The sequence below is a fragment of the Rhipicephalus sanguineus genome, chromosome 3 (assembly GCF_013339695.2).
Source record: "Rhipicephalus sanguineus isolate Rsan-2018 chromosome 3, BIME_Rsan_1.4, whole genome shotgun sequence".
Classification (NCBI taxonomy): Eukaryota; Metazoa; Arthropoda; class Arachnida; order Ixodida; family Ixodidae; genus Rhipicephalus; species Rhipicephalus sanguineus.
In genome coordinates this window covers 124,520,400-124,534,971 of record NC_051178.1, presented here as the reverse complement: position 1 = coordinate 124,534,971, position 14,572 = coordinate 124,520,400, and positions in this window count along the sequence as shown.

The following is a 14,572-nucleotide window of genomic DNA, read 5'->3' as shown; positions in this document are numbered from 1 at the left end:
CCTCACACGCATACCTCCCTTGCATTCCTCTTATATTCTCTGAATAAAGAAAGAATACGAAATCGCTTGGTTCTCGGCATTTACGTCATCGATGTGTGCCACAATTTCCTGTCCCCGTATTTCGCACTGTTCAGGCAAGCTACCATTTTCTAGGTTATGTTGTAAAAACAGCTTTGTGCTTCGTCATGGAACACGGAAGTTCAAACAGTAAGGTATCACAATCTTGGTCCAAAATATCAATTATATCTCTAAGTTCATGCCTACTCACCGGTACAACGTGAGCTACTCCAGAGTAGGGATATATATAGCCATCACGTTGCTGTTAGAGAATATGTCGCGTAGAGACCTTGATGTTCTGTGTGATACCTTGTTATCCGAAGACGTCATTGTGGTGTGTACGATTTACCATTGTAGTCACATGAAGTAAAAAAGCGATTGATAATTAGTGTACAAGACAATACCGATTCCACTACGGCGTCTCTTATAGCATGAGTCGCTTTGCGACGTTAAAACCCAAAAACACAACCAACTGTGCCGTTTCACTTCTAACAGGAATCAGGGATTTCATGGCGTCCGCGCGGGAAAACGCTCCCTTAATAAGTGAGAGTGAAAGAGCCAACAACAGAAGCAAACACATATCCCCGCTCGCTCAGAGGGCGAAGTGGGAAAGAAGGGCTTCCGAAGCAACTCTCCTCTTCCCAGCTGGAGCGAGCGTGAAAAATGCGCTTTGTTCGTCCTTCTCCCTTTCGCCTTTGCCTCGGTTTTGCGCATTTGTTCAACAGAAAGAGATGCTGGCGTTCTCCATATTGAATTTTACTTCTTTACGACGTGCGCACTCCCGAAGAGCGACGCGTCGATCGAGACAAGTGTGTGTTTGTGCGTGTGTGTGTGTGGGGGGGGGGGGGGTGCGCGTTCGTGCGTGCGTGCGCGCTTTTCGTCATGATGACAGCCACCTCCGCTCAAGACACTAAAATGCGTCTGTACCTTTCATCCAAATTCAGTGTCACCCCTCAGCCACCTGCTACACAGATTCGCTGGTCATCCGCCTTCACGGAGTGTAATGTCTCATGAACTTTTATGTGAGCTTATACTTTTGTAATACATTTTATTTGATGCGGAAATGCCACCGACACAGATTCACCAAATAGGCGCAAACCTATTGTTCAGTAATTCTAGTTCACTAGTGTTAGTAACCGCACTAACGATGTAGTCATTGTCATGTTAGCGCCCCGCCACGGTGGTCTAGTGGTTATGGCGCTCGGCTGCTGACCCGAAGGTCGCGGGATCGAATCCCGGCCGCGGCGGCTGCATTTTCGATGGAGGCGAAAATGTCTGAGGCCCGTGTACTTAGATTTAGGCGCACGTTAAAGAACCCCAGGTGGTCGAAATTCCCGGAGCCCTCCACTACGGCGTCTCTCATAATCATATCGTGGTTTTGGGACGTTAAACCTCAGATATTATTGTCATGTTAGCAAAGTTCATAAATTTGTATTACTACTTCCCTGTACGTAGCAACGGCAAGTAGTATCATGGTAGTACAGTTACTGACTTAATACCTGCAATTACAACATATGCATTGAATTTTGTGGCAAGCGCTTGCTGCGTCAAACTTAGTGAATACCGCTATTTTTTAAGAGTATACTACCATATAATATTGCTCGCGGGGCCGTTGCACATGCACTGTAAACGTATAGTGAGATATTCCTATCGTATATAGCTTCATACCGTGCAAAGTATTTGTCAAATGAACAAGCCATCCGTGTTTTGTTGAGTTGCGCAAATATCAGGGCAGGGATTTTAATAAATGGCTTACAAGAATGGTCAGTGCTGTGACAGCACGTCGACGGGCGTTTAGTCAGTGTCCAGCATCGTTAATGATCAGACAGTGAAAGACATTCAAGCAGCCGATATGCTGCACTTCTTGACGAGTTCTTTAATTGATTGGTTTCATCATCATCAGCCTGACTGCGCCCACTGCAGGGCAAAGGCATCTCCCATGTTCCGCCAATCAACCCGGTCCTGTGCTTGCTTCTGCCACGTTATACTCATCTTAATCTTAATCTCATCTGCCCACCTAATGTTCTCTCTCCCCCTAGCGCGTTTGCCTTCTCTTGGAATCCAGTCAGTTACCCTTAATGAGCAGCGGTTATCTTGCCTACATGCTACGCGTCCGGCCCATGTCCATTTCTTCTTGATTTCGACTATGATGTCCTTAACACCCGCTTTAAGTGCGGAGCACTTTAAGGGCCCGGGCTGTCGTGTGCTGTCGTATGCTGTCGTCGCTTGGCGTAACGCAGGCAAAACCACGTATAAAAATAGAAAAAATAGCAAGCAAGCGAGAAATAGAAAGAGACAGAAAGGGAGAAAATAGGAAGAAAAACAGAAATAAATAGAAATAAAGAGAGAAGAAAGAGAGAAAGAACTGGAAAAGTGAAAAAGAAAGAAAGAGAGGGGGAAACAAAGAGAAAACCGAAGAGAAACAAGGAATGTTGCCCAGCTTCGCACTTCCTTCAGGCTTGGCACCACTCGTGCGAAGCTGACCTAATTTTTTTCCCCTGACCCACATTGCTCTCTTCTTGTCTCTTAATGGACTAATGGGGCTGCCACAACCATTAATCTCTTTAAGGACTAACGGCACCGGGTCTAACCATTAGTCCCCTTGCAGCTAACTGTTAGTCCCCACAGATCACCTCAATGAACTAACTGTAATGAAGTACATAACATTTAGTCCTCACGTTTACGCCTTACCGGGCAACCCTTAGTCCCCACAGTTGCAGCTCACCGGACGAACGGTCGATCCACTCAAGTACTCCATTCGGATGAACTTTTCATTCCCATTTCAAATGATCCGTTGATCCCCCAGGGATGATTTTCTAGAGTTACTCTCCGCAAGGCTTAATACTTTTCTCGCGTGTTTTTTTTTTTTTTCGCGGTGAGCAACAAATCGCACCGAAAAGCACACGCGAAAAAAATCTTTTCTCATGCATGTATCATTGCTTTCGACAGTGAGACAATGAAACGTTTTATTTTCTCTGTACATATAAAATTTCTGCTTTATTTTATTGAATTCAATGTAAAATGTCCAGTACAGGTCTAGCCGCGTTCTCATAGATCGTACAGTCCTTTTTGTAAGCTGCTTCAACGGAAGCGATAGATGACTGGCATTGCACGCGCCAGCGCACGCAGCATTCTGCACGTTGTGGACAACGGCTGCATCCTGCAAAGCACAAAAGGATTGCAAATAGTTAGTCATACGTGACAGAGGATGAAGACGCACGCACATGCAAAATACGTGCAAGGTGAAATAAAAACCCACGTCTAAAATAAGGCATGGAAATAATTTCACCGTGATGTCATACATCCTCAAAGACGCATTTCGAGCCACATAGCGCAACAGCTCAAGTGCGGCAGCCGCAGCCATCACGCCGAGGCGCCGCCAACCGCCGCGCCGCCAGAGTTTTTTTGCGAGCGGCGTCGTACAGCTCGAGCAAGCCCGTCAGCCGCCGCTGCCGCCAGCGAACCTCGAGCAGAAGAGCGAGCGAACGCGGTGCCGCCGTCACGAACGGCGGCGAGCTGCTTGCGAGCGAGCGACGGAGAAGCCGACGGAAGTGACCAATTTCCACAGAATTCCGAAGCACAGCTAAAGTCGGCTAGCGAAAGCCCCTCGCCAGCCCATGCCAGTGCTCTTCAAGCATGTGATATACAACCGAGCTCGTTACCGGTCACTGCAATGCGTTTTGGACGAGTCGCAGCGCAGCGGCGAGGCCTCTTCCCAATTAATATCGCGAACCCGCAGCGATCACCGCGGCGAACCCTCGATGAGCGAGCGTCCGGACGGCCGACGGCAATGGCCGCCACATTCCAGGCGGTCACAAAGCACAGGCGATCTGACTGGCTGAACTGACGCCCAAGCCGGCCCTCGCGGTGCATTTCGTGCGCGCGATATATAACACGATCGAGCCCGTTGCCGGCAAGCCGATGTGTTTTGCGCACGTGACCGGTACGGCAGAAAAGAATGCTCACTTATTTGTGAAAGAATCCAGCGCAGATTTCTGCCCAGAGTCATATCGAAATCATGCATCCGATAGGCCGACTGTCTTCTCGGCCGCCATTCCCAGCCTGTGGCGACGCAGTGCCGTGACTAAGCCTGAGATATACAGCGCGGCGTTACGACGTCTCAAGTCCAGCGCCAGACTTCATGGGCGCGGCGAAACGTAAAAGCAACACCACACGCTCATACACTTGCATAGACGCGTGCGCAGGGTTACCCTTCAGGGGGGGGGGGGGGGTGGCGAAGGTTCGTCGCAGCGCCCGCCCCCTCCCAATTATGTCAAAGTATGGCGCTGACATTGCGCCTCCCACCCCGAGTCGCAGCGCCCCCCCCCCCTGTTATGTCAATGTGTGGGGTTGACTTTGCGCCCTCCCCTTTTAGGTGAATAGAGGGGGCGGCCACCCCCCCACCCCCCCGGTCCCCCAGTGCGCACGCCTATGTCCGCGCGTACGTGTATATCTAAGGCACCGCGGCATAGTTCCTAGATCGTCGAACTCTCCGAGCGCGACACAACCGCCAACACGCCACGACGAACGCAGGTGGGAAGACCGACCCAAGAGCAAGGGCGAGGAGGATAGTTAGTTCCCTTGACAACGGTTCACAAAAGGAACGTATCTCTGCACACGGCCTGCATCTCTCGCGTGGTTGATCCCTTTGCGGACTAACTGGTTTGCACACGGCACGCGTCCCTGTGCGGTTGCTCCTTCGCAGTCTATCCGTTCACCGCGCTAGCCTATTGGGCTCCGTTAGTCCTATTTCGGGTAACTTTGCCTGTGGTTAGAAGTGTGTTTAGAAGTAAGGCTGCCTCTTCTTCCCAAAAGAGAAGCCGAGATGAAGGCAAGGAGGAGGAATAAACTTTATTATGAACCAGCAATTTAGGTTCGTTGGCCTAGGCCTCCAATACATAAAAATAAGCACCCTAGCATTCTCCTCATACCCTTCTGTTTATATTCCCTTTTCCCTCCAACCGTAGTGCAGCAGGGGGGTGGGGGGCAGGTTTTCTCAGCCAGACCTCTCATGTTTCCTTAATATATCTTCCTTCCTTTATCAAGCGCTCTTTTTCGTCGCGGACGTTCATTTATCTAAACCTAATGGTTCACCAGCTTGAATTTAATGCATACATTCACTGCGTATATTTAATTAAATCTCTGTAAATGAGAAACTGCAAAAATAAAGGCATGAAAAGAAGTTTTCGCTTTGACCACACACAGTCAAAAGAAAAGAAAACTTTGATCGAAAACTTAAAACTTTTTCACATACTTTGAAAAAAGTTACTAACCTTACTATTTACAGCTCTAAAGGGACCGACAACTGATTTTTCTCGACACAGTTTTTTACGGCGCGACAGGAAGCTCACCCTTCGTAGCGTTTGTAGCTGCAGTGGTTTATCCGAAAAGCACTTAGTAATTTTATAAGCAGTATTTTTCGATCTGAAAGGCTCCAAACACGCATGGAGGCTTGCTCCAGCAACGCTGAGAATTGATAGCGATGCCGCTAGCCCTTGTGAAAGCTGTCGTTGTTCTGCTTTCGCAGGAGTTACTGTACTATGCTTAACCACCTTTATTTGAGCTTTCCAACAATTTTTGAAAATAGCAAGCTGTTTACAATGAGATGTGTGGCTTTATACACCTTCCCGGTATTTGTAAAGTGTTGTGTGCGCCTGCGCCCAAGGTTGCCTGCGCCTGTGTCATGGATGGCTTGTCCCGGCGTCGTTACTCTCTCGATGCACAAGCCAAGCCAAGTAATCGAAAACGTAACTGTGCATATGCACGGTCGCACCGAGTAGCAGCGCGCGTCATTTCTGAGACGAAGTGTAGGTAGCAAAACTATGTCGCTCCAAAATCTTAGCGACCTGGAAACTGCGTGCCCGGTTGCATGAGCACGCTGAAAATTTGCTCAAGACGCGCTAACGAGCATGGGATCATTACGTCACGCGAAGGCAGCGCCACTTTAATGCATACTACTAACGCAGGCCTATATGTACATTATTATGGAGTAATACATTTTAATATAAAGAAAGGAACAATATTTCAATACTAACAAAAAAAATCGTCAACCGCGTAGAGCAATCAACGGTCACGTGGCCGTCTTCATCGGATAATTCATGCTTTGGCCGCCAGAGGCGCCACAGGTCATTTTTCGCGACTTTCAATTAGGAATAAAAATATAAATCCATTTCTCACGAAAAAAACAGGGTTGGTTTGAGTCAGTGCGACGGACACTCTTTGCATCAGTGGAGTCAACTCATTTCATATTCTGGGCAGTTGTCGGTCCCTTTAAAGCGAAGCTTTCGCTATCTACCATCCCGCAGGGGTAAGCGTCTTGTATGCTTTACATAAAGTTTTATTAGTTGTATCAGCTTTAAGCTTTGCCGAAGTGCTGTACATGACATGCGTGTCATGATTTTCATGTTAACTCGTGTTTTTATGTTCGTCCCACAGTCACGTCGCGCAATACCAATTTCGGGGTAGATCAAGCTAGCGAAACGGCCGCCAGCGCCCCATGAGTGTGGCATGTAAGTCATGCTGTACATGACATGCATGTCATGATTTTCATGTTAACTCGTGTTATTATGTTCGTTACACAGTCACGTCGCAAGATACCAATTTTGGTGTATATAAAGCTAGCGAAACGGCCGCCAGCGCAACCATGAGCGTGGCACGTAAGTCATGCTGTGCATGACATGCGTGTCATGATTTTCATGTTATGACTTGTCATTTATGTTCATCATACAGTCATGTTACGCCATACCAATTTTGGTGTACATTCGATTAACCAAGTGAGCAGGAGAGCACAAAGTCGTAGGCGGCTAGATAGATAGATAGATAGATAGATAGATAGATAGATAGATAGATAGATAGATAGATAGATAGATAGATAGATAGATAGATAGCTAGATAGATGAATAGATAGATAGATAGATAGATAGATAGATAGATAGATAGATAGATAGATACGCTCAAAGTCGCAGAAGTAGGTACCGAGGCGTGTCGGTGGCGCATTCCGGAAGTGACGAAGGGGCGCTGCGTGACGCACGTGCACACTATGTATACGTACGCGAAGAGCTTTCACTTATACCCTGCTTTGCAAGAGCATGATGCCGCTGTCACCTGTCCTTTTTATTGTTATTTCTCGCTCACGGGGTTAAAAACTTGAAATGAATACCGATCACGAATGTTCACATAAAAGCAATATTAATGAGAACTAACAAACAATAATGCCAATATTGCCTGTTAGTTCTCATTAATATTGTGTCTAACAAAAAAAAACTAGCCCTTAAAAGCCACCTTCTTTCCTTCACATAAAAGAAAGACGTTTCTGCTGCCGCATGGGAGCCTTGTTCACAAAGATAAATGAATGCGCAAAGAGTCCGGTTATGTATGTTTTAAAATATGAAGTAGCAACATGCGTACACGTCATTCTTGCCCGATTCTAGTCTATTTCGCGGTCAGTTGCTTCTGCGTGCTCGGCCATTGCTATTCGATGAAACCTTATTTCTTACATCATACATGTGCTGCTTGAATCTTTGCTGAAAGTTACCTCTCTCGCCGACGAAACTTTCACCCCAGTCTGCGTACCACCCTCCCCCCCCCCCTCGGTTGTCCATTTTAATTGTCCTCATGTGACACTGATTCACCTTCTCACAGCAGCAGCGAAGTGTCATACTGCTTATCAATGAAGCTGTAAAGGCTGGACGGTGGTATTTTAACTGAAACATATCATTGCCATTTAGACCACGGTACGACAAACCTTGTAGCATTATCATTCAAGTGCCCAAAGTAATACGGCCGGCTGGCTCACGGTGTATATTATATCGCAGTCGAGCCCTATCGGGACCGTATTTTTCGATCGCGATTGATCCCTTTGTAGAAGCTGGAGAACTGAGTCAATCATCGAAAATTTTCACCCCTATGTGGCTCGATGGCGATCGAAAGTGCACCGTGGGACATCCGTATTAAATTTGCGCAATAAGGAGCAACAGGTAAATATTAAGATCTTGCCGCAGAGAAACTTGTGCTTATGTGAAATGTTATTTAGCTAAAACTCCGAATGAGGCACGCGCGTGCGTATGGCTCCCTTGCGTTTGCCTCCAATCATATCAGAAAGGTTGTGGCTGCATGCAGCTCTAAGCATGCTTGGCTGCTTTCCACAAAACTGAGAATCCGCTTGCATCGTGCTTCATAGAGATATGTGTTCTAAACACTAATGCAAATGTGCGCATGCTTGTCGTGTCAGCCGTGGCCCGTTTTTAGATGCTAACGTACAATGAATTAAGTTACATGGTTGCACGCATTTCTTAGAGCAAAAATATGTGTATTAGACGCAAGCACGCGCTAAAGCCCATTTGATGCTTCAATTCGACGCAAGATGGTTCGAAACCTTCTACAAAAGCAGCGCGCTCAGCCCCCGTGGCTTCCATGTTGGCGGCCACAGCAGACGACGTCGGCAGTCAGGGCGTTGTCTAAGGTATTATGAGGGGCGTAACATTTTTTTCAGAGCAGGTATTTAGCACTCCGTATGATCGATGACGAAGCCGCCGCAGTATTTTACTGATTTCATCGAAGGGAAATGCAACGAGAATAATAATAAGGGAGACGCGAAAGCGGCTGCGGGCTCTGCGGCAGAGAGCTGGCGGAGCAATCCAACCTTGTACGTCACAGGGATGCCTCCGCATGGTGGCGCCACTGTATGTCCTCGCGCCCATATATAGCGCAGGTCGCCCGGTGCACTGTCAGTGTCAGTGGGCGACCTCCGCTCAGTTGGTGCCAGTGTACAGTGAGGATGCCACCCGCATAGGTGGCGAAACGTCTATGTAATTCTGTTATATCTTTGTTACGGTAAGTCGGAGTAAATATTTTAAAATCATGAACTCACCCGGCTTTTGGAGCATTTTTGCATGATTTTGCCGCAGCGGTAATTCAATGTTATCTAAATTAAATGTAGTTTAAATGCAGTTATCATCACCATTTAGTGGTTTGCGCAAACGTAAAGGTACACGTTTACGTACGTACGTAAATATTTACGTATGGCGAGCTAGGGACTTTTAGCTTGTACGTATACTTTTTAACGTTACCGTGTTACTATAGTTAATGTAGCTAATATTGAATTACCGCTGCGGCAAAATCATATGAGAGGTTTTCAGCGTGCTCATTATCCCGGTATACGCAAAGAGGTGTAGTAATACCGGGCTACCGGACGATGGTGTGGACGTCTTGTGACGCTTCGTGCAACCACAGTCATGGACACGTTTGTTTTCGCCTTATGTTCTTCAGGGAAAAATTATTAAAAAGACAACACATTCGTAATTATGCCGCTGCAAGGCTTTTACATTGGAAGTAGAGTGCACGAAGGTTCTGCAATAACAATTTTCTGCTTGCCTGGTTCATCCTGGCCCCGCTAGATGGCGCCAACTACCCAGACATCATCAGGGGCTTTAGGCCTCTCACGTTTACGGCTTCGGTGTTCTAGGTCGCTCTAGCCTCGGTAATCCGGCTGAAACAAGGTGGTCGCAAGTGGTGCTCGCACTTCGGCTTATTTTGACTCGGCGGCTGGAGTCTCCGCAAAGCATCGCGAGTAGCCACGAACAAAGGCGGATATGCGAGATGGGGCCGTAAACGTAAAGCCTATCCGGCGAGTAGTTTACGTTCCGTATAAGTGTAGGTTCCGTAAAGGCCCGCGCATGTGCAGATTCCTTCCGGTATGCGGTAACCCGGTAACGTAAATAAGTATACGTTCAAGCTAAAGGCCACTATTAGGGGCGTTTAGCTTGTACGTGTTGTAGTTGTACGTGTTTTAGCTTGTAGGTGTTACCGGAACATGCGTTCCGGTAACACGGTAAACGCAATGCGGTATTCCGGTACCACGGTAACGTTAAAAAGGCCCGATATGAGCCTTAGTGAGTCTGAGTGAGCCGACGCATGAGTGAGTTTGCCTACCTTTGCTCGGCCCTGTCGAGCAACGCGGGCACGCACGAGATGGCTCGAGGTTTCACAGACCGAGCATCTGACTCACCCGGGCCCGAGTGGAGGTGGGGGAATCGCTTGGTGAGCTACAGAGACATGACGCAACAATATAGATTAACAAGGAGTATGTACCCTCCCCCGAATAAATCAATTAATGGAGGCAAGAATAATTCTTACTAGACGAGCTTCGAAGATGTTTTTCTTTCTAAAAGGTAATTTTTATTATTTATCATGGAGGGAATCTGATATTTAAACACCAACATGTATTATTCTGCTCCAAATTTATGTGAAACCTTCATTTCGTCAGACACAGTGAAAGTGAATTTGCATTTTCCGTGACATTATTTTATTGGCAATTTTTAGCTCGTATATGAAGTTGTTCGTAATTGAAGTATAGGGTATAAAAATTTCATGAACAGTAAGAAAGTTCCACAGAAAACAAAATGCGCATCGCATTACGCGAGTTTAACTGGTCATTAAAATTTAAGAAATACGCGGCTTATTTAAACGTGAAGCATAACCAAAAGGCTATGCTATCGCCATTCTATGGCACTTATTTTCCAGTGAGGAGAACCTAAATACTTAGTGACCCAATTATTCTTGGCGCGGACTTCCTACAACGAACTTGTTATCCCTAGCCCTGTTTGCTTAGTGCGTGGGTGAAGACGTGAAAACGCGAAGAGTGTCGTTTTCAAGGACTCTACTATAGACTTTCACGTTAAAGGGACACTAAAGGGAAATATTAAGTCGACGTTGATTGTTGAAATAACGGTCCAGAAACCTCGTAGTGCTACGTTTGGGCCAAGGAAGGGCTTATTTTGAAATTGAATCCCGTTTTAGTGGTCCGAACCGCGTTAGCGCACTTCAAAATCACCCGCCTTAAAGCGGTGTTTCTCACGTCACTGCTGCCGTGCCCAACGTTGCGCGCCTTTACTGCGCGGCGGCGTGTCCTGGCGGCGTGCGCCATTCGGGCATCCAGCAACATCACATGCATGCGGCATTTTGTCGAACATTCTGTCAGAGCGACTTTCACGAGCGCGAAAAACACACGCGGCAGTACGCGATACCGAAGCTACCACTGAGACGCGACCGCGTGAGCGAAGCAGGGCGCCGGGCGAAGCGCAGCTATAGGCGAAAACGGAACCTTTGAACGACGCGCGCCGTTCCCCATGGCAACGCAAAAGAGGTTCTTTTTTTCATGAATCAAACAGAAACGAACAAGCAGCATTTTATTACGTCTCTTGATGCACGGAAATTTTTTTTTTATTGCAGCTAGTTTGATTACGAGTGATTAATTGTAGTTCATTGTAGATCATTTCCAAAATGTGCCGCTCGTGGCGCTCATCGTGTGATACATTTAGCTTAATTTCTCGGTAAGTAGGGCACTGCTGTTGATAATATTGCCGTTTTAGACGCTGTCATACATTAAGCTTTCACACTGACATAAATTATTTGCCTTTAGTGTCCCTTTAAAATCGACAATGTGCTTGTTATACATCACTTGACTCGTTTGCCCGCGCGAGCGATCCCCTGTCAACGCAGTTACCACCGTGTCACGGAATTAAAATGGCCATCGGCCATTTTATTCATACCTTGCGGTACTTTGAATGTTTTCCAGCGACTCTAACTACGGTTCGAGTTAGGCTCTGTACAAATGTACAGTAACTCCACTTACGGTGAGCACTGAAACGCTTCTGACGTCATGACGTCGTGAGTTCAGTAACAGCAGTGCGCGGCAGGAATGTGACATGTGCACAATTAAGAAATAAAAAACGCTTGCACACGTATACTACATACGGGCAACCCCCGCGGCGTGCTGGTTTCGATGCAGCGTTCGGAAAGAAGAACGGCATGCTATGCTCATGCGGTGAACGATCTTGACTTTGCTGCTGCTAGCAACTGTCGTTCATTGGACTGCTTATTCACGGAGCTGGATGAGCAGCGACTGGTTGTTCTGATTAGTCGCCAGATGCAATACGCACTGGAATAAATTGCTTGGTATAGACTGAGCGCTTCGACAACATCTCTCGTGTGTGGGTGACGCCGACGACTTGGAACGACATTCGAACGTAAGTAGTACGCTTATACAAGGTGTTTTTTTTTTCTATAATTCTTTATGTCGCCTGTGGCAGATATGAACGGATGAAAAACTATCACCCGCCACAGTGGTTTACTGGTTATGGTGCTCGACTGCAGACCCGAAGGTCGCGGGATCGAATCCCGGCCGCGGCGGCCGCATTTATGATGGCGGCATAAATGCTTGAGGCCCGTGTATTTACATTTAGGCCGGTGCCCGTTAAAGAACCCCAGGTGGTCGAAATTTCCGGAGCCCTCCACTACGGCGACCCTCAAAATCATATCGCGGTTACGGGACGTTGAACCCCAACAATTATTAAATCTATTGAAAAATCCTGTGGTGCGCGACAGATATAGCATAATTATATTTTCTCAGAGATGAATTATTCAAAAGGTGGTCCTTGTCTCGGCTAACTTTAATTGTATAATTACGCTACTGTGAATAATGCTAATTACTAATTGTATTCTTTGAGTGAACTTGTAGGGTATATTTATTGGGAAGGAGTTCTAGGATGACACAACTTTATTCGCTCAGTCTTCGCTGTCCTTGCATAAAAGCGCTTTTTTTCCCCCTCTTCGTGTCGTATTATCGAGCGTCGAGCGACTGCTTCAATGTTCATGCGAAGACACGCGCACGGCTCTGCCATTCACCTGAGTTCCACTCGCAACCTCTTTGGAAATTGATTGATTGATTGATCGATCGATCGATCGATCGATCGATCGATTGATTGATTGATTGATTGATTGATTGAACCGAGATAAAAGAAGGTTAAGTATCTTATTGTCAAGGAACACAATGTAGATGTGGTGGGAGAAGAGACGTGCTCAGATATAGCTTGGATCACTAAATTCCGTATGATGGCACCTCGGTCGAGGCTAATGCTTTGTCGTCGAGGGGCCCATTGTGCCGAGTCCGTGCCTCATTAAAAGAAGGGCTAATCTCTCCCCCCTTTCCAGTTATCTCCATGGCCCACTTTGCGGACGCTGACATGACTTGCATATCTGGCGATAAAAACATAGGTCACATTAATGAGTATTTCGGAGTGATTATAGTGTCTTACAAGTTCAAATACGGTACACTGCACTGGAGTAACTTTGCGGGGCTTGAAGTGTGTGACTCCGAAATTAGACGCATGTTATCGGGCTGTACGCGCGTAAAGTATAACGGATCGCTTCGGTGCGGAATACGTTAGTGTAAGCCCTTGGACACTGTGGAATGAAAGAAGAAAGGAAGAAGCAAGCGGAAAGGCAGGGAAGTTAGCCGGTTTTTAGGCCGGCTGGCTACCCTGTGCTGAGGATCGAAGAGGTAAGGGGAATGAAAGATAAATGACTATGCAATGTAGCCTGTAACATCGATGAAAACTTCTTGTTCACGATTAGTAAGAATAGCGTAGTCATTCGGCCACTTGTACGTAGTATTTTTGTATATTTCTCCGAACTTTTCAAGCAGCAATAACAAAACCAAATAATAATAAGAGTTCAGGCAGAGCAAACGCTGGAAAAACTTAACAAGACAATTTCCTTTCTCTCAGCAAAGTGACGTGTAGGTGCACCAATATTGGATGAAAGCATCCGTAACTCCTGAAAGGTTTCAACGCGTTATCGCTTGCTTCAAAATGAGTGGCTATCAATCATCTCTATTGTGCAGTGGGGCAAAGCATTTAGCCCGTCTTCGCCCAGCGCTCGTTTTATCAATCGATGTGAGGCTCGCGACTTCGAGAGCACGTACCGATAACAAGACAGTAGGCTAAAAGGGCGTAACGTTACATCGACTGTTTACGTACCGACATTATATATACTCGGCCGCATGCGATGATACCCTAAGACAACGCCGATAAGAGCAGCAGCGACTACGTTGCGGCATTATCCCCGTCAGATCTTTCGCTTTCTGCACTGCGCACGCTCGCGTAGCAAAGGTCAGCGGAGCTCGCGCTCTTGCAATCATTTTGGCGCGCTTGTACCTTGCCGGGGAAAGAAAGCTGCAAAGGTGCGAAGGCGAGATATGGATAACGCCTTTGCTTGAGCATATCGAGAGGCTTCCCCTGGCAGGTCCTGGATACTGCAGCGATCGCGCGACGTCCGGAACATCACTCTATCGTGATACGCGCGCACAGCTTCCCGTTTCAGGTAGGTAAAAAAATCTACGGCCTACCTCAATGACCACGTCAATGGCTTACCTACCGTACACGCTACATACTCTCTTTCTCTCTGGATGTCAAGTTGGGTTAATTAAATACCATATTTTACGGACATGCCCTGGGCTACAAGCGGCTTGTCGACGCCACCTGCGGCGTGCGGGACTTCAGCACACCAGGCCACCTGACTCATGCAGTGGATATACGGTCTGCATTATAGGTCAATCCTGGACTTTATGGAGGAAACACAGCCGCACAATGTTGTGTAAATTTTATTTGTGCCTTAGGGCAAACTTACGAAATACAAAAAAAAATCCGCTGAAATGAAAATTGTCTTAGCTTCCGGC